Below are 27771 nucleotides of genomic sequence, written 5' to 3'. Positions count from 1 at the left end.
ATGTCTAGATCATGAACTCATTTTGACCTGATCTTGGTATATGGTGTTAGGTGTGGGTCTATGCTTAATTTCTGCCATACTAGTTTCCAGTTTTCTCAGCAGTTTTTGTTAAATAGTGAATTCTTATCCCAAAAGCTGGGGTCTTTGGCTTTGTTAAATACTGGAATGATACAGTTATTGACTATTTTGTTCTGTGAATCTAATCTCTTCCACTTATCACCTCTATTTCTTAGCCAGTACCAGATGATTGTGATGACCACTGCTTTATAATATAGTTTTAGATCTGGTACAGTTAGGCCCCCTTCATTTACTTTTTTCTTCATTAATTCCTTTGAAATTCTTGACCTTTTATTTTTCTAAATGAATCTTATTTTTTTCTAGGTCAGTAAAATTGTTTCTAAATAAATAGATTCCTAAACTAAGTTATTGTCATCTTTATCCTATTTGCTTCACCTGTCCAAGAGTACTTGATATTTTTCCAATTGGTTAGATCTGACTTTATGTGTGTGGACAGTGTTTTGTAATTTTGCTTATATAGTTCCTGACTTTCCTTTGGCAGATAGATTTCCAAATATTTTATCCTATCAGCAGTTATTTTAAATGGAATTTCTCTTTGTATCTCTTACTATTAGATTTTGTTAGTGATGTATAAAAATACTGAGCATTTATGTGGATTTATTTTGTATCCTGCAATTTTGCTAAAGTTGTGGATTGCTTCTAATAGTTTTTTAGTTGATTCTCTATGTCTCTCTAAATATACTACCATCATATCAACTGCAAAGAGCTTTACTTTGGTTCTTCAAAGCAAGGTATTTCTAATACAATATTTAATATTAATGGTGATAGTGGGCAACCTTTATCTTATTATTATGGTTCCAGTTTTTTCCCATTACATATGATAGTTTCTGATGGTTTTAAAAAGATGCTACTGATTATTTTAAAGAAAAGTCAATTTATTCTTATACTTTCAAGTGTTTTAATAGGAATGGACGTTGGATTTTATCAAATGCTTTTTCTGCATCTATTGAGATGATCATATGGGTTTTGTTAATTTGGTTGTTAATATGGCCAATTATGCTAATGGTTTTCCTAATATTTAATCAGCTCTGCATTCCTGGTACAAATCCTATTTGTCCATGGGTATTATCCTGGGGATGATTTTCTGTAATGTCTTTGCTAATATTTTATTTAAGATTTTTGCATCAATATTCATTTGGGAGATAAGTCTACAATTTTATTTCTCTGTTTTTGTCCTACCTGATTTAGGTACCAGTACTATATTTGTGTCATAAAAGGAATTTGATAGGAGTCCTTCAATCCCTATTTTTAATGGTTTATATAGTACTGGAATTAATTGTTTTTTAATGGTTTGGTAGAATTCAAATGTAAATCCATCTGATTCTGGCGATTTTTTTCTTAGGAAGTTCATTAATAGCTCGTTCTATTTCTTTTTCTAAAATAGGACTATTATTTGATTGGGGTTTTTAATCAGTTCTTTTTCTACCTTTTTTACTTGCAAATCTGATTCATTGATCTCCTCTTTCTGTATTTTATGCAAGTAAGTATCTACAGATATAAAATTTCTCCTTATTATTGCTTTGGCTGCATTTCCCAAATTTTGGTATGTTGTCTTATTATTGTCATTCTCTTGGCTGAAATTATTGATTGTGTTTATGATTTGCTGTTTCACCCTTTCTTTCTTTAGGATGAGATTATTTAGTTTTCAATTACTATTTGGTCTATTTACCCCTGGCCTTTTATTAAATGTAATTTTTATTGCATTGTGATTTGAAAAAAAGTGCTGTGCTCAGCTTGCTTGTGCTTGGCTGCCTCCTTCCTACTTCCAGTTGAAACAGATCTTTTCTGGTGATCTTTGAAATTAACTTCTGCTGGAAATTTGTTGTACTCCCAGTATTTGTGGATTCTGCAGGTCCAAAACTAATTCAGAGGCATGATTTGATAATTAGTCTGGGTTGTAGGAGAATATCAGAAAAAAATGTGTTTTGTCTCCACCATCTTGGATCCACACTCCCAGAAGTCTCTAAAATATCTTGGATTTTGTTTTAATATACCACCATTGTGGTGATGATTTATGCACACTCACTTTTCATCCTGCTACTTGTCTTGTCATTATTAGCCTCAATTTATTTTTTCATCATTTCCCTAAGATTTTTTGAGAAAATTACTAAATTATTTTTAAAATAAAAATAACAATCACATATTTGGCACATAATAAATGTTATCATTATTTTTTTTTAAATTTTCCAAGTCTCTGACAATGCTTGTTCCCTTCATTTTTTTGTCAAATTTTAATCATGTACTAACTTAACATTTCTAGGATTATAGCAAGTAACAATACAATTTTTTTTTCTTTACTACACAAATTACTGTGAAAGCTATAATGAGTATCTATTAGACATAATGTTCTATCTCAGTTTCAAAATGTTGAAAAAACACTTCTATTCATATACTTTTGCATGTTTTTATATATAATACATGCATTATTTTCTTAAAGATTGTTTTCCTCCAGCAATAAACATATTTGTGTTACTTTATTCTTTTAATAATGATAATTTCTTTACTAATAGTTAATGATACTTGCATCTCTGTTATGAATTAAAGATAGTTGCAACATAAAGTTGTTGGAATAAATTATTGTCATCTATTTTCAATACATTATTTAATATGTTTGAATCAATGGTTGTTAAGTAATCTATTTGTTCTTCCTTTCTTTTTCTGCACTTTATCTCTCCTAAGCTTTATGGATAACACCACCCATATTTATTTTCTATAAAGTCATCAGTAAAAAGCCTTCATTCTTCATTTTTAAAAGCTGCCTATCATTTCTACATAAGTAGCATAGCAGATGGATACTTTTCACCCATTGTCCCTAAATCCAAAACAAACATTTTTGAATAAAAGTTTTGGGTTTTTTTCGTAACATTGTGAAAAGTTTTGAAATTGAGACAGAGCATTGTGTCTAATAGAATCATTATGGTTTTCATAATAATTTTAGTACTACAGCAAAAATTTCCTATTATTATTTGATATGATCCTAAATATATTAGCTGTAAGATTAAGAATTGACAAAGAAATCAAGGTAATTCAAAGAAAGGACATTTTTTTTAATTAAAGCTTTTTACTTACAAAACATATGCATGGGTAATTTTTCATCATTGACCTTTGCAAAACCTTTTGTTGAAAATTTTCCCCTTCTTTCCCCTTCTAGCTGGCAGGTAGTCCAATAAATGTCAAATATGTTAAAATATATGTTAAATCTAAGATATATATATATATATATATATATATATATATATATATATATATATATACATATTTATACAATTATCTTGCATAAGAATAATCAGATTAAGAACGAAGAAAAAAAATGACAAACTGCAAGCTAAAAACAGAGATAGTGAGAATTCTCTGTTGTGGTCCACACTGAGCTCCCATAGTCCTCTCTCTGGGTGCAGATGGCTCTCTTCATCACTGAACAAATGGCACTAGTTTGAATCATCTCATTGATGAAGAACAACCACATCCATCAGAATTATTGTTGTATAATCTAGTGAGGGCAATGTTTTTTTTTTTTTTTTTTTTTAGTTTGTTTTGTTTTTTGTTTTTTTAATAACATTCATTATATACTGGCTATATGCTTATTATTTTTACTTTTTTCCCCCCTGAGGCTGGGGTTAAGTGACTTGCCCAAGGTCACGTAGCTAGGAAGTGTTAAGTGTCTGAGACCATATTTGAACTCGGGTCCTCCTGAATTCAGGGCTGGTGCTCTATCCACTGCTCCACCTAGCTGCCCCTTATTATTTTTTAAAATAATTCCATATCATTCCACATATACATAAGTAGCATATAATTGTCCTTGAAACAAAAACCTATATTTTAAACAGTATTCTTCTGACATTATATGACTTCATTATAAGAGGATTATTAGAGAATTTATGATTTGAAGTGACCCCAAGTGCAATATTAAACTACATGGTATATTTAAGTAGCTGCAGTACATCAGCAATGATTGTTTAACATCAATAGGGCAAAAGGTATCACAGAATTTATATAAAGTACTTAAATAATATAGGGAGGATGTAAGGTGAATAACCTGAAATCTACAATTTTATCTATGAGAAATGAAAAGAATCTGATGACATTTATCAGCATGTCAAAGAACTCAGATGACAGGTATTACAGAGGATAGAGTATTAGATGGAGTGTTACAAAGTCTTGAGTTCAAATATGGATTACTAGTTTTGTGATTCTGAGCAAGTTGTCTTTACATGTCTCACTCTCTTACTCTGTGAAATGGGGATGTACTCACCCACTCACCCACACATATAAGTTTATGTATAGATATATGCATGCTATATATGTAATGCATGTGTATACACCCATGTACACCACATGTGTCATAGCTATACAAAAAATGTACACATATGATTGTACACAACATGCCAGGCATATTCTCCCATGCATATATATGCATGTGTGTATTCACAGGTATACTATATATGTAATATATGAACATGCATGCACATGTGCACATATTATATGTCACACACATATGTGCACAAATAGTGTATATATATATATATATATATATATATATATATATGCATACCACAGTGCATATACATACTATATATGTACATACACACACAGCTAGCTAGCTAATTAGCTAGCTAGCTATTCCTGCTTCCTATGGTGAGAGTGTGGATAAAATGAATTCCTTTAAACAGTTACTTTGCAAATCTTAAAGAAACATATAAATGCTTATTGTTTAGTAATTTGCCAGTCACATTTTTTTCTAGCACTCTATGACTCCCTTTTGGGATTTTCTTGGCAAACGTACCAGAGTGATTTGCCATTTCTTTCTCCAGCTCATTTTACAAATGACAAAATTGAGGCAGACAAGGTTAAGTGAGTTGTCCAGTGTCACATAGTTTGTAAGTGTTTGAAACTGCATTTGAACACAAGAAGTTGAGTCTTCCAACTTTGAGATACCACTACACACATCTCAGATTGGCTAAGATTACAAGAAAAGATATTGACAAATGTTGGGAAAAATGTGGGAAAACTACATTGTTGGTGTAACTGTGAACGGATCTAACCATTCTAGAAATCAATTTGGAGCTATGCTCAAAAAGTTATCAAATTGTGCACACCCTTTGACTCAGCAGTGTTTCTACTGGGATTATATTCCAGAGGATCTTAAAGGAGGGAAAGGGACCCACATATGCAAAAATGTTTGCAGCCAGTTTTGTAATGGGAAGGAACTGGAAACTGAATGGATGCCTATTAGTTGGAGAGTGGCTGAATAAATTATGGTATATGGATGCTACGGAACATTATTGTTCCTTAAGACATTATCAGGGCAATGATTTTAGAGAGACCTGGGGAAACTTAGATGAACTGATGCTAAGTGAAATGAGCAGAACCAGGAGATCATTATACATGGCCACAACAAAACTTTATGATGATCAATTCTGATGGACATGGCTCTCTTTAACCATGATATAATTCAGACTATTTCCAGATGTTTAGAGCCAGCTACTCAGAGAGAGGACTGTGGGAGCTGAGTGTGGACCACAACATAGCATTCTCACTCTTTTTGTTGCTGTTTGCTTGCATTTTGTTTTCTTTCTCAATTGTTTCTTCCTTCTTCATCTGATTTCTCTTGTGCAGCAATATAATTATATGAATATGTATACATATGTTGAATTTAATATATATTTTAACCTATTTGACATGTATTGGTCTACTTGCCATCTAGGGGAGGGACTGAAGTGAAGGAAGGGAAATTTTGGAACAAAATGTTTTGCAAGGGTCAATGTTGAAAAATTGCTCATGCATATGTTTTGTAAATAAAAACCTTTAATAAAAAAAGAAAGAAAAATGAAAAAAAAAAGATGAGTATTCCTAATTCCAGACCTAACACTCTGTCCACCTAGCTACCCTATAGAATTACTAGTTATTGATTTTTATTCTTTATCCTTTGGGGGAGGAATTATGGAAAGTACTAAATTAGTAACATTCATGATGAAAAAGGGACTTAACAGATCCATTAAAGTATTTTTCCTTTGATCTGTCTATAAATAGAATTTTTCTTCCCTATTCCTATAATATTTTTAGGAATTGGACCAAAACTTATGGCTTTTGGGGAGATTAGAGCCCACTTCATTTAAATTCCTTATGTTAGAATTGGGAAAACTAAGACAAGACTTTCTCAGGTAGTAAGTGATGAACAATGGGTTGACTAAATCTGAAGCATTCCTCTACTATATCATGATTGTCTAAGACAATCATTTCCATTCCTTATATTGCAGATATAAATGGTCCCAGAAAAATTCACTTATAATACTTTAAAAGCAATGCAATAGTACCTCTTCAATCTTTGGGGGTAAAGTGGACTTGAGGGAACCTTGTTCTGTTAGTTCATTGGTATAGAGGATTCTCCTTATACATTCTCTTTGTATTGATATAAATTGGCATTTATTTGGCAATTTAAAGTTTTATAGAATTGTTTAGGAGTCTGAGGAGGTAAGTTGCTCACCCATGGTTACATGTCTAGTATGTATCAGAGGCCATATCTAATCTTGGGTCTTCTTGATTTTATGGTTTGCTTTTTTATTTTGTACAATGTTTTTTGGTGTGTGTGTGTGTGTGTGTGTGTGTGTGTGTGTGTGTGTGTGTGTGAGACAGATAATGATAGTTACTAAATACGACATACTTATTTTTTCTAACAATATTTAGTTCTGTGAGTGTTGCTTGTTTATCCAAGCGATGAAATAATTATTGGCTGGAGATTTCTATTGTAGAAACATATTCAGTAAATGTAGAAATAAGAGAAAACTTGCTAGTGATATTTATCTCTCATGTGATCGAAATATCTAGATAAAATGGTAGTAATTCTGAATCCATAATGAAAAGAGGATGCCAAGCTATATAGAATTAACTCTAAAAACAATCCCATTTGTTACCTAACTCAGCTTAGAAGACACTTACCCATGAGCCTTGATATACTAACACTTTACATAGAATAGCAATAAAGAAAGTGGTTTCATTTGTGTCCATTTTTACCCTTGATAGCACTAATACAAGTCATTTTACTTGTGAACTTCAGGATTCAATCACAGCCTGATTCTCCAAGGCTGCTGTTATCATGTCAGGCTCTTATTTCCACAAGAGTCCAAGGGAATCCCCTTGTTCCACATGGAAAAGATTTTAGTACGTGTCCAAGCCAATTCTAACAGGTGTTTGGCAAAATAACTGTGGAAAGCAATGACAAAATTAATAAAGTATTTACAATCAAAGCTGGTTTATCTGGCTTTAAATTACCCTTAGATCCTGATTTACTCATGCATTTGACATGGCTGGGAAATGATCCTTTATAATTGTTGAGAATGAATGTCTATAGCCATCAATGAATCATGAAGACCTTTATCCAACTTGACCATTCTTTTCTCATTATCTTACTTAGGGAATCAGTACATTTCAAAGTATATACAACATAAACATAAAGGGAAAAATAAAAATACATGAAAATTAGTTTGATGCAATCTAGTTGGATAAGGAGAGAATAAAATATGAAAATATTTGGAAAGGCTTCATGCAGAAGAGGTATTTGAGCTGCATCTTAAGGGGAAAAAGAGGTCTATTAAAATAGAAGAAAGGAGATAGTGCATCTAAACCTTTGGGAACAAGTTGATGCTTTGGAAAGACAGGGTAGATAGAATACAGAGTGTCAAAGAGTGGACAGTTTGACTGGATAAAATGCAGAAGGGGGAATAAAATCCAACAAAAAGTTAGGCTATGGCCAGGTCTTAAAGGGCTTTAAAAATTAAACTGAATATTTATATTTTTTCAAGTTCTTAATGTGTTTATTTTTATTTGAATTGATTTTTAAGTCAGTGTACAAGTAAATCTCTTCTCCTCTCATATATATTTACACCAATCCCATAAAATTACTAGGGAGATTGTAAAGTCTTTTTTTTTTTTCCAGATATATGTTGGGCTAGAGAGGAAATTTAGGAGAGAATTCATTATGATTCTGACAATTAAAAGTAACGAGTATTAAGGTGGAATGTGCATTTTTTAAAAAGGATCATATACTTTACATGCATATAATAATATTATATTTTTCCCTCTTCCCCTTCTTCCCATCTGAATTTTTATTAAGTAGTTCCTTTGTTCTATATAACAGGATAGCCATAATAGTGCCAAATAATTCTCTGTAATAATGTATTATATTATATTTAGAATAATTATTATAAAAATATGAAATGTTCAAAGTCCTGAAGACACACTGTGGAATTTTGGGGAAATTTGCATCCAACATACTTAGACTGGTTATCACCTTCACTGTTCTAAGTATAAAATCCTGAATCAAGTACAAAAAGAAATTAAACAAAAAACAAAAATAAAAACAAATAAAGCCATGCCATTCTCACTTCTTTTTGGAGGGGGCAGGGATATTATCATGTTATACTTTTGACAGAAAAAAATAATAGAGTGCATAGCCAAGATGATTGAGAATAACAGGTTTTTATCTGAGCTCATCCTCGTGTCCCTCAGATCAATACCAAAGAAGCCTCTGAAGTGGTTTTGGAGTGATAGAACCCACAATTATTTGGAGTGTAACAAATTTCTAATGGAAGATATTTTATAAGAACTTAAGAAAAGTTCTGTTTTGAACTAGGAGATCATTATACACTTCAACAACAATAATACTATATGATGATGTATTCTGATGGAAGTGGATATCTTCAACATAGAGAAGAGCTAATCCAATTCCAATTGATCAATGATGGACAGAATCAGCTACACCCAGAGAAGAAACACTGGAAATGAGTGTAAACTGTTAGCATTTTCTGTTTTTCTCCCCAGGTTATTTTTACCTTCTGAATTCAATTCTTCATTTACAACAGCAACAACAACAAAAAACAATTCGGTTCTGCACATATATATTGTACCTAGGATATACTATAACATATTTAATATGTATAAGAATGCCTGCCATCTAGGGGAGGGGGTGGAGGGAAGGAGGGGAAAATTCAGAACAGAAGGGAGTACAAGGGATAATGTTGTAAAAAATTATCTATACACATGTACTGTCAAAAATGTTATAATTATAAAATTAATAAAAAAATTTAAAAAAAAGTTTTGTTTCAATTGGGCATAGGTCAGGAAGGTGGACAAGCACAGGCCCACACAGGGACTGAGACAGGGGCAAACTACAGGAAGGATCTTAGATGAAATACAGCAGCATTAGCTATTCTGTCCTGGTTATAAGCCAGTGGTTCAGCAGATTGGCTGTGAGACATACAATGCTAATACAAAAGGCAAACAGTGAGCCTCTGAACTCCAGATTACCATGGAACTTGACCACAACCACCCAGAACCAGAAGGAAGTCAGCAGCACCTGCCTAGGGTAATGTAAAGCCACTTTGACCTGTAGAATAAGCTTGGAAAAATCCTCCCCCTTTTGCCCTAAGAGCAGATCTCAACCTTTTAAAAAATCCACAAAAAAAGCAAAAAGAACTCTGAACATAGCTAACTTTTATGGGGAAAGAGAAGAGACCACAAACCCTGAGGCTACTGAGGGCAAACTATTTCCAGATGCAGCCCCAAAGGACGGTACGAGTTGGTTCATATCTTACAAGCTCTCTTGAAAAAATTCAAAAAGTATCTGAAAATAGAGAAGAAAATGGGGAAAGAAAATGAAATCTTTACAAGAGAGTTTAGAAAGAAAACACAGAAATTATCTAAAGAAAATTCTTTTAAAATAGATTGAGTGAAATGGAAAAATCATACAATTCTTTACAAAATAGATTTGATCATAGAGGAAAATAAAATAACTCCTTACAAAATAATAATAATAATAAAACATACAACTCCTTATAAAATAGGTTTGAAAAAGAAACCAATTCATTGAAAAAACAGAATTTGTGAAATGAAAAAAAAAATCCAATGAACAAAACACTTCATTGAAAAGTTCAATTAGGGGCAGCTAGGTGGTACAGTGGCTAGAACACCTGAATTCAGTATGACCTAAGTTCAAATCTGGTCTCAGACACTTAACACTTCCTAACTGTGTGACCCTCTGCAAGTCCTTAATCCCAATTGCTTCAGAAACAAGCAAACAAACAAATAAACAAACAAAAAACAAAATTCAATTGCCTGCATGCAAAAGAAGAGAAAAAAGCTAACTGAAGAAAATAATTCACAAAAAATTAGAATTGAATTAAGGGACTTCAAAAATAAAACAAAACCAAAAAAATGAAAAAAAAATAGAAGAAAATGTAAAATACTAGGAGAAACATTCTAAGAATTATTGGACTTTCCGAAAAACCTTGATGAAAATAAGAGCCTAGACATCATCTTTTAGGAAACCATCAAGGAACATTGTCCTGATATCCTAGAATTAGAAGGTAAAATAGTCATTGAGAAGAATTCACCAATAATCTCCAGAAAGAGACCCCCAAATGAAAATGCTAAAGAACATCACTGATAAATTTCAAAGATATCAGATCAAGGAGAAAATATTGCAAGCAGCCAGAAAGAAACAATTCAAATATCTAGGCAACACAATCAAGATTACCCAGGACTTAACAGCTTTTAAAGGATCAAAGGGCCTGAAATCTGATATTCCAAAAGATAAAGGAACTTGCATTGCATCTAAGAATCAATTATTCAGCAAGATAAAGCATCATCATTCAGAGGAAAACATGAACATTTAATGAAACAGGTGAATTTAATTTATTTATGATAAAAATACCAGGGCTGAACAGAAAATCTGATCTTCAAATACAAACCTCAAGAGAAGCATAAAAAGGAAAGAAAAAATAAATTTCTTTTAAAAATTAAAAAAAGCTTATATCTCTATACAGAAAGATGATATGTTTCACTCTTAAGAGCTGCATCTCTATTATGTGTATACTAAGAGAGTGCAGGTATAATTTGTGATGTTATAAAAATGAAACTAGAAGAGTAAAAGTGATTCAACTGGAAAAAGAGGAAAAGGGACTTAAAATGGGGTAAATTACATCTCATGAAGATGCAGAAAAGACCCATTACAATGGAGGGAAAAAAGGCAGTGAGATGAGAATTGTGTGAATCTTAACTCTAATCAGATTTGGCTTAAAGAGAGAATAGAAGACATATTTAGCTTCACAGAGAAACTTGTCTCACCCTTTAGGGAAGTAGGAGGGAAAAGTGAACTAAAAAGGGGGAGACAAATAGAAAGAATAGAAGAAGAAACATAGAAGGAAGGGGAAAGAACTGAAAAAAAGGAGTTCTATCTGAGGAAGATAGTAGTCAGAAACAAAATACTGGGGAGGAGAGAAAAGGGGAAAGGAAAGAGAAAAAAAACATAACTTGAAGAGAACAAAATGGCAGAATTAATCATTATAACTGTGAATGTGAATGGGATGAACTCTCCCATAAAAAAGAAATGGATAGCAGACTGGATTAAAAAACAGAATCCTACAATTTGTTGTTTACAAGAAACACATTTGAAACAGAATGATGCAATCAGAGTAAAACTAAAAACCTGGAGCAGAACTGATGCTGCTTTAGTTGAATTAAAAAAAAAAAAACAGTAATAGTGATCCTGATATTAGATCAAACAAGAGCAAAAATAGACCTAATTAAAAAGATAAGAAAGGAAACTACATCTTGCTAAAAGGTACCATAGATAATGTTATGGGCCAGAACTTGAGACAAGGTAATATACTTAATTCACACCTTTAAATGGAGTTCACACCTTTAAATGGAGTTCACACCTTTAATGGAGTTTACACCTTTAGACTTCTGAAAGGAGTTTCTACCTTTACAGGAGTTTGCTCATTGGTTCTGTAAGGAGTTCCCATACTCTGGGAGGATATAAAGAGACAATGTTGAAGGGGGAAGTGAGTCTGGAAGGAGTCTGGAGTGAGTCAAGGGGAGAAGTTCAGGGAAGCTCGAGGAGATTCAGAGCTAGGATTCAGTGGATTCACAAGTTCAGCAGATTCCCAAGTTTAAAGGAAAAGCCTGCTCATGGACTTCTGGGAGATTGACATCTAGGATTGAATTCTGGGAAACCCACAATCCCACACTCCTGGAGGAGGAGTCTGATTCATTCCCACATCTACCTTCATGTTGGCTGGATTCAGAGGGAACTAGAGACTAAAGCTAACTGGGCCCCAGGAAAAGAGTCAAGACTTTGAAGGACACAATATAGGATCTGGATTTTAACTCCTGGTTGCATTTTGGGATTATGAACAGAACTGAAAGGAAGGTTGCCTCAAGAAGCTCCTCAAGGAACCTGCCTCCAAGAGAACAATTCACGATTTAGAGAGAATAGAACATTACAATAATGAAGCAATACCAATAATAAACAGGTATGCATCAAGTGGGATAGCACCTAAATTCCTAGAGAACAAATTAAGAGAGCTACAAAAAAATTTACAACAAAACTGTACTAATGGAAGATCTCAACCTTGGTGTCTCAGAACTATATAATCAAACCACAAAACATAAGAAGTTAAGGAGGTAAATAGAATCCTAGAAAAGTTAGGGATGATAGACCTTTGGAACAAAATTGGATAAAGACAGAAAGGAGTGTATTTATTTCTCAGTGCATGAAATATAAACAACAATCTCAAAATCAAAGGCAGAATGGCTGAAATAGTAAATACATTTTTTCAGATCACAATGCATTAAAATTACATACAATAAAATGCCAGGGCAAATAGACCAAAAATTAATTGAAAATTAAATAAGCTTATCCTAAAAAATTGAGTAGATGAAACACCAAATCTTAGACACAATGGATAATTTCATCAAAGGGAATGACAATAATGAGATAACAAAATTTGTGGGATGCAGCTAAAGGAGTTCTTTTTTATTATTAATTTTATAATTATACATTTTTGACAGTATATATGGATGGGTAATTTTTTTATAACATTATCCCTTGTATTCATTTTTCCAGATGTTCCCCTCCCTCCCTCTACTCCCTCCCCTGGATGACAGGCAATTTCATACATTTTACATGTATTACAGTATAACCTAGATATATGTGTGTAAATCCAATTTTCTTTTTGAACGTTAAGTATTGGATTCCGAAGGTATAAGTAACCTGGGTAGATAGACAGTAGTGCTAATATTTTACATTCAATTCCCAGTGTTCCTTCTCTGGGTGTAGTTGTTTCTATCCATCATTGATCAGCTGGAAGTGAGTTGGATCTTCTTTATGTTGAAGATATCCACTTCCATCAGAATACATCTTCATACAGTATTGTTGTTGAAGTGTATAGTGATCTTCTGTTTCTGCTCATTTCACTCAGCATCAGTTCATGCAAGTCTCTCCAAGCCTTTCTGAATTCATCCTGCTGGTCATTTCTTACAGAGCAATAATATTCCATAGCCTTCATATACCATAATTTACCCAACCATTCTCCAATTGATGGACATCCATTCATCTTCCAGTTTCTAGCCACTATGAAAAGAGCTGGGGTTAAGTGACTTGCCCAGGGTCACACAGCTAGGAAGTGTTAAGTGTCTGAGACCAGATTTGAACTTGGGTCCTCCTGAATTCAAGGCTGGTGCTCTATCCACTGTGCCACCTAGCTGTCCCCCTAAAGGAGTTCTTAAGGAACATTTTATATCTCTAGATATTTACTTGCATAAAATGGAGAAAGAGTAGATCAATGAATTGAGCATGCAACTAAAAACCTAGAAAATGAACAAAATAAAACACCCTAATTATTAAATACCAAATTTGAACTTCTGAAAACAAAAAGGGAGATTAATAAAATTTTAAAAAGGCAATCATTTAAATAATAAAAAAATTAAGAGTTGATTTTGTGAAAAAAAACAAAAATAGTTAGAAATTTAATTAATTTAATTAGAAAAAAGAAACAAGAAAATCATTTTGTTAGAATCAAAAATGAAAAGAGTAAACTTTCCAACAATAAAGAGGGAATTAGAATAATAATTAGGAGTATTTCTCCCAATTTATGCCAGCAAATCTGATAATCTAAATGAAATGGATGAATGCCTACAAAAATAGATATTACCCAGATTAAAAGAGGAGGAAATACATAAATTAAATAATCTCATTTTTGAAAAAGAAATTGAAGAACTATTAATCAACTTCCCAAGAAAAAAATCTCCAGGACCAGATGGATTTACATGTGAATTTTACCAAACATTTAAAGAAAAATTAGTACCAATACTAGACAAACTATTTATGAAAACAGAAAAAGATATAGTTCTACAAAATGTTTTTATGACACAGATATGATGCTGAAACAGGTAGAGTCAAAACAGAGAAAGAAAATTATAGAACAATTTCCCTAATGTATATTGATGCAAAAATCTTATTGGCAAATAATTTGTAGCAATTTATCACCAGTATAATACAACATGACCAAATAGGACTGCAATGCAGGGCTGGTTCAATATTAGGAAAACTTATCAAAGTTGACTATATCAATAACTAAACTAACAGTAATCATATAATTATCTCAGTGGATGCAAATAATATATTTGACAAAAAACAGCATCCATTCCTATTAAGACATTAGAGAATATAGGAATATAGGAATAAATGGAATTTTCCTTAAAATGGTCAGTAGCGTCTATTTAAAACCAGAAGCAGACATCATATGCACTATGAATAACCTAGAACCATTCCCAATAAGATCAGGGATAAAACAAGGTGTCCCACAATCATTTAATTCAATATAGTATTAGAAATATTAGCTTTAGCAATAAGAAAAGAAAAATAAATTTAAAAAAATTAAAGCAAGTAATTAATGAGGAATCCAAATAATCACTTTTTGCAGATGATTTGATGGCATACTTAGAGAAATCTAGAGAATCAACTAAAATTTATTAGAAACAACTCAAATTAGAAACAACTCACCTTTCAGATAGGCTAAAGTTACAGGAAAAGATAATGATGAATTTTGGAGTGGATATAAGAAACTGAACTACCAATATACTGTTAGTGGATTTGTGAAAAGATTGGACCATTCTGGAGAGCAATATGGAACTATGCCCAAAGATCTATGAAACTGTGCATACCTTTTGATCCAGCAGTGTCTCTAATAGGTCTGTATCCTAAAGAGATCATAAAAGAAGGAAAGGGACCTATATGTGCAAAAAATGTTTTTAGCAGTCCTTTTTGTAGTAGAAAGCAACTGAAAATTGAGTAGATGCCCATCAGTTGGAGAGTGGTTGAATAAATTATGGTATATGAATGTTATGAATGTTATGTAATTGGTATAAGAAATGATCAGCAGCATGTTTTCAGAGAGACCTGGAGAGATTTACATGCACAAATGCTGAGTGAAGCAAATAAAACCGAGAAAACACTGTACACAGCAACAGCAAAAATATATGATAATCAATTCTGATAGACATGTGGCTTCTTACCACCGAGAGTATTCAGGTCTGTTCTAATGGTTTTGTGATTAAGAGAGGCATTTGCACCCAGAAAGAGGTCTGTGGGTACTGAGTATGGATCAAAACATTGTATTTTCACTTTTTGGTTATGATTTGCTCCCATTTTGATTTCTTTCTCATTCCCCCCCCCCTTTTTGATCTGATTATTCTTGTGCAGCATGATAATTGTGGAAATATGCATAGAATAATTTTGCATGTTTAACATATATTGGATTACTTGGTGTCATGGGGAAGGGGTGGGGAGAGGGAGAGAGACAAATTTGGAACAGAAAGGTTTTTTGAAGGTGAATATGAAAATTGCCTATACATATATTTTGAAAATAAAAACTTGAATAAAAAGGAAAACCTTATAGTTCACAGGATTATTGATGCAGAGCTCAAAGGGACCTTAGATGGCCTAAGAAAACTCTATCCCAGGACAGGTAAGTGATTTTCCAAAATGACAACAAGAACGATTCAAATCCAGTTTCTCTGATTCCAAATCCATATACTTTCCCATTATGTCACTCAAAGTAAGTTCATTTTCCTCCACACTGGTTTGTATGAAAAACAGCTTAAATGTTTATAGATTTACTATTCAGAGGATCTTTTGAAGTTGCCTATTCTTTTAATCAAATTAAGTATCCTCTTTACAATAAAACTAAAATAATTATATAAAATTCACTGGAAGTCTTTCAGTGGTAGACAACTGACTAGCCCCAAATCCATCCATTTGTCATGCTTTGTTCTTGAAATGTGGTATCTTTAAATCATGCATTTCCTAGCAAACATATTTTATTCAGTAATTTTGTTCTATTTTTTGAGTTCCTCATTGAGTGTATATATAATTCACCCTGTTCAAATTCATTATATGCCTCTCCATTTATTTTTCCAAAATAAATTTTAATTCTTTTAAGTCAGCCATATATTATATATCTTGCCACTATATCCTATTCAGTTGAATCAAACTCTTTGAAACTCTACAGACTGTTTAATACTATTCAGGGAATTTTGTTGACAAAATATCAGAGTAATTTTACATTCTCTACTATGGCCTATCCATCTTAACATCTTTTTTTTCAATTATAGGTTTTTATTTGCAAGTTATATGCATAGGTAATTTTACAGCATTGACAATCACCAAGCCTTTTGTTCCAATTTTTCTCCTCCTTCTCCCAACCTCCTCCCCCAGATGGCAGGTTGACCAATACATGTCAAACACGTTAAAGTATAAGTTAAATACAATATATGTATATATGTCCAAATAGTTATTTTGCTGTTCAAAAAAGAATTGGACTTTGAAATAGTTTAACCTGTGAAGGAAATAAAAAATGCAAGCAGACAAAGGTAGAGGGCCTGGGAATTCTATGTAGTGGTTCATAGTCATCTCCCAGAGTTCTTTCACTGTGTGTAACTGGTTCAATTCATTACTGCTCTATTGGAGCTGATTTGGTTCACCTCATTGTTGAAGAAGCCCAGGTCCAGCAGAATTGCTCATCATATAGTATTGTTGTTGAAGTGTATAATGATCTCCTGGTCCTGCTCACTTCACTCAGCATCAGTTCATGTAAGTCCATCCAGGTCTTTCTGAAATCATCCTGTTGGTCATGTCTTACAGAACAATAATATTCCACAATATTTATATACCACATTTTATTCAGCCATACACCAATTGATGAGCATCCGATTCAGTTTCCAGGTTCTGGCCACTACAAAGAGGGCTGCCACAAATATTCTTGCACATACAGGTCTCTTTCCCTTCTTTAAAATCTCTTTGAGATATAAGCCAAGTAGTAACACTTTTGGATCAAAGGTATGCACAGTGTGATAACTTTTTGAGCATAGTTCCAAATTGCTCTCCAGAATGGCTGGATGTATTCACAATTCCAGCAACAATGTATCAGTGTCCCTGTTTTCCCACGTCCCCTCCAACATTTTGCATTATCTTTCCCTGTCATTTTAACCAATCTGACAGGTGTGTAGTGGTATCTCAGAGTTGTCTTAATTTGCATTTCTCTGATTAATAATGACTTGGAACATCTTTTCATATGGCTAGAAATAGTTTCAATTTCTTCATCTGAGAATTGTCTCTTCATATCCTTTGACCATTTATCAACTGGAGAATGGCTTGATTGCTTATAAATTAGAGTCAATTATCTATATATTTTGGAAATGAGTTCTTTATCAGAACCTTTGATTGTAAAAATGTTTTCCCTGTTTATTGCTTCCCTTCTAAACTTGTCTGCATTAGTTTTGTTTGTACAAAAATGTTCAATTTGATATAATCAAAATTTTCTATTTTATGATCAATAATGATCTCTACTTCTTCTTTGGTCATAAATTATTTCCTATTCCACAGGTTTGAGAGTAAACTATCCTATGTTCCCCTAATTTATTTATAATCTCATTCTTTGTGCCTAGGTCTTGAACCCATTTTGACCTTATCTTGGTGTACAGTGTTAAGTGTGGGACAATGTCTAGTTTCTGCCATATTAATTTCCAATTTTCCCAGGAATTTTTGTCAAACAGTGAGTTCTTATCCCAAAAGCTGGAGCCTTTGGGTTTGTCAAACACTAGATTATTAAGGTTATTGACTGTTTTGTACTTTTCCAATGATCAACTATTCTATTTCTTAGCCAATACCAAATGGTTTTGGTAACTGCTGCTTTATAATATAATTTTAGGTCTGGTACAGCTAGACCACCTTCATTTGATTTTTTTTTTCATTAATTCCCTTGAAATTCTTGACCTTTTGTTTTTCCATATGAACTTTGTTAGTTTTTCTAGGTCATTAAAATATTTTTTTGTAGTCTTATTGGTATAGCACTAAATAAATAGACTAGTTTAGGTAGTATTGTCACCTTTATTATGTTTGCTCGCCCTATCCAAGACCATTTAATATTTTCAAATTGGTTAGATCTGACTTAATTTGTGTCAAAAGTATTTTGTAGTTTTGCTCATATACTTTCTGATTTTCCCTTGGCATATAGATTCCTAAATATTTTATACTATCAGTAGTTATGGAACATGAAATATGGTCGTTATGGTAAATGGAATTTCTCTTTGTAACTCTAACTATTGGATTTTGTTAGTGATATAAAGGAATGCTGAAGATGTATATAGGCTTATTTTATATCCTGCAACTTTGCCAAAAGTGTGGATTATTTCTAATAGCTTTTTAGTAGAGTCTCTGGGGTTCTCTAAGCATATCATCTTATCATCAGTAAAGAATGATAATTTGGTTTCCTCATTACCTATTTTAATTCCTTTAATCTCTTTCTCAACTTTTATTGCCAAAGCTAGCATTTCTAATACAATATTGAACAGTAATGACAATAGTGGGCAACCTCCTGATCTTACTGGGAATGATTTTTCCCCATTACATATGATGCTTACTGATGGTTTTACATAGATGTTACTGACTATTTTGAGGAAAAGTCCATTTATTCCTATATTCTCAAGTGATTTTAATAGGAATGGATGTTGGATTTTATCAAATGCTTTTTCTACATCTATTGAGATGATCATGTGGTTTTTGTTAATTTGGTTATTAATATGGTCAATTATACCAATAGTTTTCCTAATATTGAAGCAGCCTTGCATTTCTGGTATAAATCCTACTTGATCATGGTTTATTATTATGGGGATGATTTTCTGTAGTCTTTTTGCTAATATCTTATTTAAGATTTTTATTTTATTTTATTTTTTTATTTAAGATTTTAACATAAATATTTATTAGGGAGATTGGTCTATAATTTTCTTTCTCTGCTTATCTGGTTTAGGGATCAGTACCATGTCCATGTCATAAAAGAAATTGGGTAGGACTCCCTTCATTCCCAAATAGTTTATACAGCATTGGGGCTAATTGTTCTTTAAATTTTTGCTAGAATACACATGTAAATGCATCTAGTCCTGGGGATTTTTTTTTTAGGGAGTTGATTAATAGCTTGTCTATTTCTTTTTCTGAAAAGGGACTATTTAAGCAATTTACTTCCTCCTCTGTTAATCTGGGAAGCCTATTTCACATAGATTATCAAATTTATTGGCATAAAGTTAGGCAAAGTAACTCATTATTTCTCTAATTTCCTCTTAATTGGTGGTAAATTCTCCCTTTTCATTTTTAATACTAATAATTTGATTTTCCTCTCTACTTTTTCTAATCGGATTTACCAAAAGTTTATCTATTTTATTGGTTTTTTCATATAATCAACTTTTAGTTTTATTTATTAGTTCAATAGTTTTTTTTACTTTAAATATTATTAATTTCTCTTTTTATTTTTAGAATTTCAAGCTTAGTATTTGATTGGGAGTTTTTAATTTGGTCTTTTTCTAGCTTTTTAAGTTGCAAGCCCAATTCATTGATCTTCTCTTTCTCTATTTTATTCAAGTAAGCCTCTAAAGATATAAAATTTCCCCTTATTACCACTTTGGCTACATCCCATAGATTTTGGTATGATATCTCATCATTGTCATTATCTTGAGTGTCTATAATTTGCTGTTTCACCCAATCATTCTTTAAGATGAGATTATTTAGTTTCCAAATACTTTTTGGTCTATTTACCCCTAACTTTTTGTTGAATGTAGTTTTTATTGCATCGTGATCTGAAAAGAAAGCATTTACTATTTCTGCCTTTCTGAATTTAATTTTGAGGTCTTTATTTCCTAATATATGGTCAATTTTTGTATAGATTCCATGAACTGCTGAGAAAAAAGTATACTCCTTTCTGTCACCATTCAAATTTCTCCAAAGATCTATCATACCTATTTTTTTCCTAATAATCTATTTACCTCTTTAATTTCTTTCTTATTTGTTTTGTGGTTTGATTTATCAAATTCTGAGAATGTGAGGTTGAGATCTCCCACTATTATAGTTTTGCTGTCTATTTCTTCTTGCAACTCTCTTAACTTCTCCTTTAGGAAGTTAGATGTTATACAACTTGGTGCATATATGTTTAATATTGATATGGCTTCATTGTCTGTGCTACCTTTTATCAAGATATAGTTTCCTTCCTTAACTCTTTTAATTAGATCAATTTCTACCTTTGCTTGATCTGAGATAAGGATGGTTACCCCTGCTTTTTTGACTTCATCTGAAGCATAATCAATTCTGCTCCAACCTTTCATCTTTACTCTGTATGTATCACCCTGCTTTAAATGTGTTTCTTGTAAACACCACATTGTAAGGTTCTGACTTTTGATTCAGTCTGCTATCCACCTCCACTTAATGGAACAGTTCATCCCATTTACATTTATGGTTAAAATTACTAATTCTGTATTTCCTGCCATCATATTATCCCCAGATTATGCTTTTATTTTTCTTGTCCCCCTCTAATCATCTTTCCCAGTATTAAACTTATGGGCCCCACTTGTGTCATGCTGCTCGCCCACTATAAGATCCCTTTCTCCCCCCTTTGAATATCTTCTGCTTTCTTGTACCCTTCCCTTATTATGCTTTTCCTTTTCCCTTTTCCTCTCCCTCTTTTTAATAAGGTGAGAGAAAATTCTTTGTAAAACAAATATGTCAATTATTTTCTCTTTGAGCCAACTCTGATGAGAGTAAGATTCACACAGTATTCCTCACCCTCTCTAAATTCCCTCAGATGTGATAGGTTTTCTCTGCCTCTTCATGGGATGTAGTTTCCCTCTTTTTATCCCCCCTTTCCCTTTTTTCTGACACTATCCCCTTTTCATTTCTACTTCCCTTTTTATTTTATATCAATAAAATCAAATTATACACATAGTCTTTGTGTAAAACCACAACTGAAATACAGTTCTCAAGAGTTCCTTTTTCCTTTTTCTGCTTCTCTTGAGTCCTATTGTTGGAGAACATATTTTTTGTTTAGATCTGGTTTTTTCCTTAGAAACAATTGGAATTCATCTGTTTCATTAAATGTCCATCTTCTTCCATGGGAAAAAATGCTCAGTTTAGCTGGGTAGTTTATTCTTGGGTTCATTCCAAGTTCTTTTGCCTTTATTAATATCAGATTCCAGGCCCTTCAATCCTTTAATGTGGAGCCAATCAGTTCTTGAGTGACCCTTATGGTGGCACACCTTGGTATTTGAATTGTTTTTTTCTGGCTGTTTGTAATATTTTTTCCTTAGTTTGATAGTTCTGAAGTTTGGACACAATATTCACTGCAGTCTTTATTTTAGGGTCTTTTTCAGAAGGTGTTCGATGAATTCTTTCAACACCTATTTTACCTTCTGATTCTATTACATCTGGACTATTATCTTTTATGATTTCATGTAAAATATTATCTAGGCTCTTTTTTCATCATAATTTCCAGGAAGTCCAATAATCCTCAGATTATATCTCCTAGATCTGTTTTCCAGGTCTGTCATTTTTCCAAGTAAATATTTGATGTTTTTTTTTGTTTTGTTTTGTTTTGTTTTTGGTTTTGCTTGATTGATTCTTAATGTCTCAATGGATCATTCATTTCTATTTGTCAATTCTGATTTTTAATGAGTTATTTTCTTCATTTGCTTTTTCCCCGTTTTTGTATATGTCCAATTGAGTTTTTAAATGAGTTGTTTTGCTCTATGGAATTGTTTTCTATTTCAATATTTTTTTTGTGTGTGTGAGTTATTTTATTTTTTCAATTCAAAAATCCTACTTTCTTGGGAATTCTTTATCTTTTCCAATTCACAAATTCTACTTTCCTGGGATTTTTTAACCTTTTCCAATTCACAAATTCTGTTTCCCTGCACTTCCTGGGAATTCTTTATCTTTTCCAAATCACATTTCAGAAAGTTGTTATTGTCTTGCATAGGTTCTCTTTCCTTTCCTCATTTTTCTTCTACCTCTCTTTTAAGGTTTTTAATAGTCTCTTCTAGGAGAGAGTTATGTGATGGGGGCCAAGTAACATTCCCCTTTAAGTTATTATCTGGAGACTGTTTGCTATTAGTCTCCTGGGGGTTGCAAACCTGCTCTCTTTCTGTATAGAAGGTAGAGATTATCCTTTTGATTCTTTTACTCATTTTTTAAAGCCTATAGGGTGTGCCTTCAGGGAAGGAGGTTACCAGCTTCCTCTGCAGAACAGGAATAGGTGTATGGACACTAGCTGTCCTGCAAATGGGCAATGTACAGGGAGTGCTCTGGGAAAAAGTTCCCCCCCCCACTGGAAGTGATTCAGACCTGGTTAGCACAAGCCAAGTTGTGGAAGTGCCCGGTGAAGAACCCTGCTGTGCTGCTTAGCAACTGCCCTGAAGCTAGAGGCTGAACAGTGAAAGTGTCACTACTCCAAGCCAAAGCCAACCATAGGGCTGTGGATATTAGCAGCTAACCAGCGAATAACCCTGCTGAACAGAAGTGTCTTTGCTCTGAAAGCACAGTTGTGCTTCAGAAGTTTTATTGCCCCAAGCCGAGCACCCCACTGTGCCTTCCTGCAGTGCAGGTTCGTTACTGCCCCAAGGAAAAGCCCCATACTGCAGAATGTGGCTGCACAGCTGTGCTGTGGTCTGTGTTGAGTCACTTCCGGTGTGTATAGCCAGATCCTGTTATATTCTGGTGTTTTTTTGAATGGCTTTGATTTCTCTACTGATTTGCTGTTTTGCAAGCAGAGCAGAGCAATCAGCTTATGCCAGAGTTGTCTTTGTACTTTTTCTAACCTCATTAGCCACCCCTTCCTGATATGTACAATATGCTAGCCTCTGGTTCTATCCCTGCCTGTGGTGGTCTGTTCCCACCTCTCAGGACAAACTTTTTCTGATGAAATTCCAGATTATCTTCAACTGGTAAGTTGTTGTACTTATAATCTTTATGGGTTTTACCAGTCAATCGCTATTTTTGAGGCTGTATTTATTAATTGGTCATGAAGGTATGAGAGAGCTTGGAAAGTCATGTGTGCTTTCTCTGCAATCTTGGCTCCATCCCCCCTTAACATCTTAATAACTCTGCAAGACATTGTCCTAATTTCGTTAAGCCATGCAATTCCTTCCATCATGACAAGGCAGTGATCTAGGAGGGTTTTCTTTTATATTGCAACCAGTAAAATATTAGTGTTAAAAAAAGATTTTCACTTTCATGATTAGATTGCATCAGTTAATGAACTTTGCAATTATCTAGAGACAATCTACACTTCTTTCCTTCTGTTTAACTCTAGATCCAATTCGTGCATCTGGACTCTCTCTAGTCTGTCTATCTATCTATCTATCAATCTATCTATCTATCTATCTATCTATCTATCTATCTATACATGCTGATGAGCAGACATTATAAGTAATTTATGCAAATATATTTTGAAATGTGAGCAAACAGAAATAATGGGAATTCATTCCCGTTTGAAAAAACTTGGGCAAGATACTTAATCAAACAAAGTCACACCAAGATCATATTAGGGTAAAATGGAACAAGAGATTACAAACAAGAGGAAACATGGAAATATTTGCAAAATAATCATTTCAAACCGTTTTCTCCATCACTGACAGTAGAATCCTAGCATTACTAACCCAAACATCTTCTATGTGCTTGGAAGGAGAGTAGTTAAAAATGACATTTGATTTCAAATCCAGGTGCTACGCAGATTGTTGGCTGAATGTTTCCATCAGACCATTTTAGAGAAAAATATTTCTATTCTTCCTAGATATTTATACTTACTATTACAAAGCAATTGATCAATGTATTTTTTTGAAAAAAGAAAACAAAAACAAAAAACACTAATGGTTCTTTTAAATATACTTTACTTATCTATTATATAATTAGTTATCTATTACTTTACTTATCTATTATCTAAATATACTTTATCTTATCTATTGACATAGTTTATAATTTTTAAAAATAATCTCATTACAGAAATGCCCATCAATTACCAGAGTGAACATTTGAGGTTCATTAGATCCTAGTCAGCCAATAGAGCAGCATCAAGTTATATCTAACAAGCATCAACTGTATCCAAGAAATTTACTCCCAATTAAGAAAGTGCCTCTTCACTATAGCATGCAGATGAGCCCCTAGTTCTTGAAAGTTATGATAGGCTTATAAGTTAATGCAAAAAGTGCTGGAAGAACTGGATTCCAGCTTGGTGTGACTTTGGACATGTCAATTTACCTAGACCATAAAAAAGAAATCCATCTAGAAGATGAAAGAATTTATTTATCTATCTTAAAAACTATGATTGTATAGTCCCATCTCGTAAACATTTTGATTTCTCCCTTTCTTCCTGCTACTTCATCTTCTCTACAAGAATGATTGAGTCTCCCTTACCTAAGAATGAATTTAGGCCAATTCTCTAACAATCAATCTTCATAATAATAGATTTGCTCTGTTTGGTGTCATTTTTGACAGTTTTCAGTTTTTTGTTTTTGTTTTTTGACAAACACTGCAGTTTGCCAGTTATTTCCTAGAGTACTATTTTATTTATTGTGTTGTTTTAATTTTTTTCCTTTTAAATCTGCAGCTGTTTATGACTTTCAACATCCTTACATGAACTTCTGAACACATATACATACATATAAACACAAAGAAACTATTTGGGTATGTATTAATAAGCCACCACTTACTCATTTTTGTTCTTTTTTCACACATTATTTTTAGGTATGTTTTATATGCAGAACATTATGTTAGGTACCCAATGGAACACCAAGTTTAGATAAAGATTATTCCTGTTATTCAGGGACTCAGAGGATAAAGGGATAAGGCACAAATGATATTTATAATCTATATAAGATTTCTGTTGTTGTGGTTGTCCTTCAGTCATTTTTCAGTTGTATCAAATATTTCATGATGTCATTTGGGTTTTCCTTAGCAAATATAATGGAATGGTTTCCTATTTCTTTCTCTAGTTCATTTTTTATTTTTGCAGATGAGAAAACTGAGGCAAACACAGTTAAGTGACTTTTTCAGAGTCATATAGCTTGTAGATGTCTGAGGTAGATTTGACTTCAAGAAACTGAATCTTCCTGACTCTAGACCTAGCATTCTATACATTATGATGCCACCTAACTGTCCATGCTGTAAGTCACATATACTTTATAAAGAAGCAAAAATAAGAGGTATGTGCTATCAGATATAGAAAATAAAGAGGAGAGTGAGGTGACAAGAGAGAATCATATAAGGACCAATGAGTGAACTTAAGCCACAGTGAGTTTAAATGAATTGCCCAGAGGAATTCAAACCCAAATTTTCTTACTTAAGAGCTCTTTAAAGTAGACTGGGAAGATCACCATTTTAATTACTATGCCTCTTTTCATTCTTGGCTTGTCAATGGTAAATATTCAATAGACAGTTGTTGAATTATGTTAAATATGATCGAATTGTACACTTTTAGTGTTCTGTCTATGGTGAAATAAAAACAACCTTTTATCAAATACCTGGCACAAATGAGTTAGTGGGAAAAAGTAAAAAGTAAACACATGACTTATATCATACTTCCTAAAGTACAGTGAGTTATAATGGAAGTACAGACAGTGTTGAGAGTTGTTGGGTTGGCCTGGTGGACAAAGTTACTGATATAACAACAGCATATAATCTCAGCCATTTGTGAATCAGTGATAAGCATTTGGCTTACACTAGAGTATGTTGTATCTTCCAGTGAAGCAGGAGCTGGCCAAACAGTTCCAAGGCAACTCCCTAGTGTGTTCAGTGTGAATTGAATGATAAGAAGTGGATGTAAAATAGTATGCACTCATTTTACTAGTTACATGTGGCATCCTGTATCCAGAGGGCTACAGATGAAGGAGCAAATGAAGAGGAATCTCATTCCACAATCATTTTCAAGAATTTTACTCTGTGCTAAAAGAAAATGCAGGACTGTTGTAGCACAATTATGCAAACAACTTTTAAAACTTTTCAACCTACGTTCTTATAGTTTTTCACCATTTATTTCCTGGGGAGGGGGATTCTCTACCTTAGTTATATGGACATTTTGTAAATAAAAGAGCTATGATTTAAAAGACATAGTTAGAAAACATTGGAATACAGATATAGAGTTATAAAGTAATTTAAGTCAGAGAATTTTATTCCCTTTATTTGCATGTAAAGCAAGTGAGTCCCAGAGAGGTTAAATTATTTTCCAAGCTTTACCCCACTATTAAGTGATTAAGATAGGATTAGAGGACAAGTTCCTGGTTCCCATCTGACATTTCATTCAGTACATCAAGCTTCTTCTCAGTGGGTCATTTGAAAATTATTTGGGAGTCCTAATGAATTGTACTGTTAATAATAGCCAGTGGTGTGATATGATATCCAAGAAAACTAATGATCTTGGATTTCATTAAGGGAAGTAAAGAATCCAAAGCAATGGAAATGAAAGTGCTTGTATACTCTTCCCTGAGCAGACTTTGTACTTAATACTGGGGGACACATTTTGAAGATGTAAGAAAGGTCCAGGAGAGGATAAGTGGAGTGAAACCTCAAATTAAGGTCCTAAGGAAATTGAGAGAACTGATAGTGTTTAGTTTTGAGAAAAGAAAATGGAGCAAGGGATCTTGATAGCTATACTCTAGCAGTTGAGGGGCTATTGCATGGAAGAAGGATTGCATGTTTCTTCTTCTTGATCCCAGAGGGTAGAACAAATAGTTGAAGTTTTAAAAAGGAATATTTAGGCTTTGAATAAAGGATTAAAAAGGGTATAAAAAAAAAACAAACACACACACACAAACTTTAATAGTCTTTTCTTTTTCCAAATATATGTATAAATAGTTTTCAACATTCATTTTTTGTAAGACTGTATTCCGAATTTTTCCACTTTCCTCCTTTATCCTACCTCCACAAGACAAGTAATCTGATTCTGATATTGTTTATGTATATTCAATTCTTTAAACCTATTTCCACATATGTCATGTTGTGCAAGAAAAATTAAGCAAAAGGGAAAAAAAATATGAGAAAGAAGGAAATAAACAAAAAAGTGAAAGTACTATTCTTTAATCCATATTCAGTCTCCATAGTTCTTTTTCTGTATGTAGATGCCATTTCCCATTCCAAATCAGTTGGAATGCCTATAATTATCACATTGTTGAAAAGCCCCAAGTATGCTGCAGTTGATAATCATGTAATTTTGCTATTATGTACAATGTACTCTTAGTTCTGCTTGTTTCACTCAGCATCAGTTCATGTAAGTCTTTCCAGTCAAAGTTCTGAAAGCAGCCTGGAATCATATTTTAGTATTTGTGTTGTGGACTTGATGAGGTTTCTTCCATTATATATCTTTCTTTTATTATGGACAACTTAAATTAAACAGAGCAAGAGTACTAAAACTCACTGAGGAAGCTTCATGGACATCAGCAAGTAAATTAAAGCCACATGCCATTGACCTGAAACAAACATATGAAAGTGATAAGACTTATCTCTGAAGTTTTTCTGGGAAGGCTCTTTTAACTGACTTCTGGGGCTGT

At 33.0% G+C, this 27771-nt stretch overlaps 1 pseudogene; it reads right to left on the bottom strand.

Moving 5' to 3' along the window:
• Nucleotides 1-22676: 22676 nt before the first annotated feature.
• Nucleotides 22677-27771, bottom strand: part of LOC141543978 (CDK-activating kinase assembly factor MAT1 pseudogene) — a 70796-nt pseudogene continuing 65701 nt past the window's right edge.

This window comes from Sminthopsis crassicaudata, chromosome 5 (assembly GCF_048593235.1).
Source record: "Sminthopsis crassicaudata isolate SCR6 chromosome 5, ASM4859323v1, whole genome shotgun sequence".
NCBI lineage: Eukaryota > Metazoa > Chordata > Mammalia > Dasyuromorphia > Dasyuridae > Sminthopsis > Sminthopsis crassicaudata.
Note: the sequence above shows the minus strand (reverse complement) of the source record. Positions and strands in the feature narration are given on the sequence as shown.